Raw genomic sequence first — 5000 nt, 5'->3', positions numbered from 1 at the left:
CAGATGACCTGGCCTCCACAATCACCTGACCTCAACCCAATTGAGATGGTTTGGGATGAGTTGGACCGCAGAGTAAAGGAAAATCAGCCAACAAGTGCTCAGCATATGTGGGAACTCCTTCAAGACTGTTGGAAAAGCATTCCAAGCGAAGCTGGTTGAGAGAATGCCAAGAGTGTGCAAAGCTATCATCAAGGTAAAGGGTGGCTCCTTTAGATGATTCTAAAATATATTTTGATTTGTTTAACTTCTTCGATATAGGGGGCGCTCTTTTAATTTTTGGATGAAAAACTTTCCCGTTTTAAACAAGATATTTTGTCATGAAAAGATGCTCGACTATGCATATAATTGACAGCTTTGGAAAGAAATCACTCTGACGTTTCCAAAACTGCAAATATATTGTCTGTGAGTGCCACAGAACTGATATTACAGGCGCAACCCAGATAAAAATCCAATCAGGAAGTGCCGCATTTTTTGAAACCGCCTCATTCCAATGACTCCTTATATGGCTGTGGAGGAGCTAGGAGTCAGCTTACGTTTTCCACAAGGTGTCTGCAGCATTGTGACGTATTTGTAGGCATATCATTGGAAGATTGACCATAAGAGACTACATCTACCAGGTGGTCGCTTGGTGTCCTCCGTCGCAATTATTGCGTATTCTCCAGCTGCAGTATTTTTCCGTTTGCCTTTGATGAGAAACCGACTGCCAGGAATGATTTTTCATCGAATAGAATTGTGAAAAACACCTTGAGGATTGATTCTAAACAACGTTTGCCATGTTTCTGTCGATATTGTGGATTTAATTTGGAAAAAAGTTTGGCGTTGTGTTGACTGCATTTTCTTTTTTTTTTCTTAGCCAAAACGGAGCTATTTCTCTTACACAAATAATATTTTTGGAAAAAATTTACATTTGCTATCTAACTGAGAGTCTCGTCATTGAAAACATCCGAAGTTCTTCAAAGGTAAATTATTTTATTTGAATCTTTTCTTGTTTTTGTGAAAATGTTGCCTGCTGAATGCTAGGCTTAATGCTATGCTAGGCTATCAATACTCTTACACAAATGCTTGTGTAGCTTTGGTTAAAGCATATTTTGAAAATCTGAGACAGTGTTGTTAACAAAAGGCTAAGCTTGTGTTTCAATATATTTATTTCATTTAATTTGCGATTTTCATGAATAGGAAACGTTGCGTTATGTTAATGAGCTTGAGGCTATGATTACGCTCCCTGATACGGGATTGCTCGACGCTAGAGGTTAACACTTTTTTGGTTGCTAGATGATTCCATGTGTTATTTCATAGTTCTGATGTCTTCACTATTATTATACAATGTAGAAAATAGTTTAAAAAAAAAGAAAAACCCTTGAATGAGTAGGTGTGTCCAAACTTCTGATTGGTTCTGTATATCAATGAATTGGCCTCACCCTACTGGAATCAGAAATCAAATGTCTGCTGATGAGCTGGTGCTTCTGTCCCCAACCAAGGAGCACCTACAGAAGCACCTAGATCTTCCGCACAGATTCTGTCGGGGCATTGACTGTCAGTGAGACAAAAATAATGGTGTTCCAGGAAAGATCCAGTAGCCAAGACAACAAATACAAATTCTATCTAGACGCTGTTGCCCTGGAGCACACAAACAATTACACATACCTCGGCCTAAACATCAACACCACAGGTAACTTGCACAAGGCTGTGAATGATTTAAGAGACAAGGCAAGAAGGGCCTTCTATGCCACCAAAAGGAACATCAAACTCAACATCCCAATTAGGATCTGGCTAAAAATACTTCAATCAATTATCAAACCCATTACCTTCTATGGTTATGAAGGTCTGTCACCAGCCAAGAATTCACAAAATGGGACAAACACCCAATTGAGACTTTGCTCAATTGGGTGTTTGCAGAATTAGGACTATACTGCTAGTTATCAAAATCCAGAAAAGAGCTGTTAAATTCTACAACCACCAAAAAGGAAGCGATACCCACACATTCCCTTACAAAGCCCTCACCTGTAGAGACATGACCCTAGAGAAGAGTCCCGTCAGCCAGCTGGTTCTGGGGCTCTGTTCACAAACACAAACAGACCGCACAGAGTCCCAGGGCAGAAACACATTTAGACACAACCAAATTATGAGAAAGCGAAAAGATAACTATTTGACACTGGAAAGAATCCACACACAAAAAAGTTCAAACTAGAATCAAATCAAATTTATTTATATAGCCCTTCGTACATCAGCTGATATCTCAAAGTGCAGTACAGAAACCCAGCCTAAAACCCCAAACAGCAAGCATGCAATCTGGCCCTAAACAGTACACAGTGACAGAATACCTGACCACTATGACTGACCCCAAATTAAGAAAATCCTTGGCTGTGCACAGACTCAGTGAGCATAGCCTTGCTATTGAGAGAGGTCACCATTGGCAGACCTGGCTCTCAAGAGAAGACCGGCTATGTGCTCACTGCCCACAAAATGAGGTGGAAACTGAGCTGCACTTCCTAACCTCCTGCCAAATGTTGAACCATATTAGAGGCACATATTTCCCTCAGATTGCACAGACCCACAAAGAATATGAAAACAAATCAAACATTGATAAAGTAAAAAAAAAAACATATTTTTTTTCCTTTCATACTTCAACTATTTTCACTTTGTTACAACGCTGTACATCACCAACAATATAATGTTTGAAATGGCTATATTCTTGGAAAACCTTTGTGAGTGTAATGTTTACTGATTGTTTATTTCCCTTTCCATTTTGTTTATTGTAAACATGTTTCCCATGCCAATAAAGTCTCTCTCTCTCTCTCTCTCTCTCTCTCTCTCTCTCTCTCTCTCTCTCTCTCTCTCTCTCTCTCTCTCTCTCTCTCTCTCTCTCTCTCTCTCTCTCTCTCTCTCTCTCTCTCTCTCTCTCTCTCTCTCTCTCTCTCTCTCTCTCTCTCTCTCTCTCTCTCTCTCTCTCTCTCTCTCTCTCTCTCTCTCTCTCTCTCTCTCAGCAGAATACCAGGTGTATCCACTCCCCATCTTCCTCTCCAGTGTAATCAAGCTGTAGGCCACTCTGTGATGACACCATGATGGCAATGCTCACTCATTCCCGCAGTGTTGATCAGCATTCAGCTGGTGTTCAGAGCACTAATACCACTGAAGACCATGGTTTTCACTCTGGTGAACCCTGGGTTGGTGTTTACACTAGAGGAGAGAGGGAGTAGGATAGGGAGGTTTAGGGGACAGGAGGAGAGAAGAGAGGGATGAAAGCAGGGAGGAGAAGAAATGACAAAGAGAGTAGGAGGGAGGGAAAGAGACGACAAGGAAATAGAGAGCGAGGGAAGGAGGAAGGGAGATAGATGGTACGTTGATGAAATGGAGATTGCCTCTGTCTTCCTAATGTGTGGCCTGCAGTGTTCTCTCTTCTCTCTGCTCAGTGAACAGCAGCTATTGTTCAACTTGTCTCTCTACACCCCCCCCCCCTCCTCCATGTCCTCTGTCTGCACTGGGAAAGACTAGGCCACTAGATATTTCTTATAGGATGTTCCCTCCTTCTCTGTCCCCTTGTATAGCAACTCTGCATGTACAGATAGCAGCTTCTTTCTCCCTCTCCCCTCTCTTTCACACTCTGTCCCCTCTTCCTCTGTCTTGTGCCTCTCATTCTCTCTAAAGATGTTAGGGCCTCACCCGCTTCCACTTTCCAGACCATTAGTAGAGAGATGATCAAACCAGGACTGTGTCAGCTGGCAATACTTACAGGGAGAATACACAACATGTCAGCTAGCAGAATTTACAGGGAGAATACACAACATGTCAGCTAGCAGAATCTACAGGGAGAATACACCACGTGTCAGCTAGCAGAATCTACAGGGAGAATACACCACGTGTCAGCTAGCAGAATTTACAGGGAGAATACACCACGTGTCAGCTAGCAGAATTTACAGGGAGAATACACAACATGTCAGCTAGCAGAATATACAGGGAGAATACACCACGTGTCAGCTAGCATTTTTGATTTTATTTCACCTTTATTTAACCAGGTAGGCTAGTTGAGAACAAGTTCTCATTTACAACTGCGACCTGGCCAAGATAAAGCATAGCAGTGTGAACAGACAACACAGAGTTACACATGGAGTAAACAATTAACAAGTCAATAACATATACATTGTGTGCAAAAGGCATGAGGAGGTAGGCGAATAATTACAATTTAGCAGATTAACACTGGAGTGATAAATTATCAGATGGTCATGTACAGGCAGAGATACTGGTGTGCAAAAGAGCAGAAAAGTAAATAAATATAAACAGTATGGGGATGAGGTAGGTAAATTGCGTGGGCTATTTACCGATAGACTACGTACAGCTGCAGCGATCGGTTGGCTGCTCAGATAGCAGATGTTTGAAGTTGGTGAGGGAGATAAAAGTCTCCAACTTCAGCGATTTTTGCAATTCGTTCCAGTCACAGGCAGCAGAGAACTGGAACGAAAGGCGGCCAAATTAGGTGTTGGCTTTAGGGATGATCAGTGAGATACACCTGCTGGAGCGCGTGCTACGGGTGGGTGTTGCCATCGTGACCAGTGACCTGAGATAAGGCAGAGCTTTACCTAGCATGGACTTGTAGATGACCTGGAGCCAGTGGGTCTGGCGACGAATATGTAGCGAGGGCCAGCCGACTAGAGCATACAGGTCGCAGTGGTGGGTGGTATAAAGTGCTTCAGTAACAAGGGAGAATACACAACATGTCAGCTAGCAGAATTTACAGGGGGAATACACCACCTCCAAGGAATTACATGACAGAACAGAAATAAGACCTTATTGTGTATTATATAGTTAAATAAAGTTTCAATAAAAAAAATATAAAAAATGATCCTAGTTTTATGTGTGCTTGTTTTTTTTTTTTTTTAGGTCGAATTAATACATTAAACTACATTGTTATGTGACAGAACAAGGAGCAAAGAGACTAATCCATTTCAATGACAGCAGATAGTGCTGTAGTCTAGATTAGTCACAGACACTAACAACTCTTCTGT

Source organism: Oncorhynchus clarkii, chromosome 17, assembly GCF_045791955.1.
Source record: "Oncorhynchus clarkii lewisi isolate Uvic-CL-2024 chromosome 17, UVic_Ocla_1.0, whole genome shotgun sequence".
Classification (NCBI taxonomy): domain Eukaryota; kingdom Metazoa; phylum Chordata; class Actinopteri; order Salmoniformes; family Salmonidae; genus Oncorhynchus; species Oncorhynchus clarkii.
The sequence above is the reverse complement of the archived record's forward strand: the minus strand, read 5'-3'. Positions refer to the sequence as shown.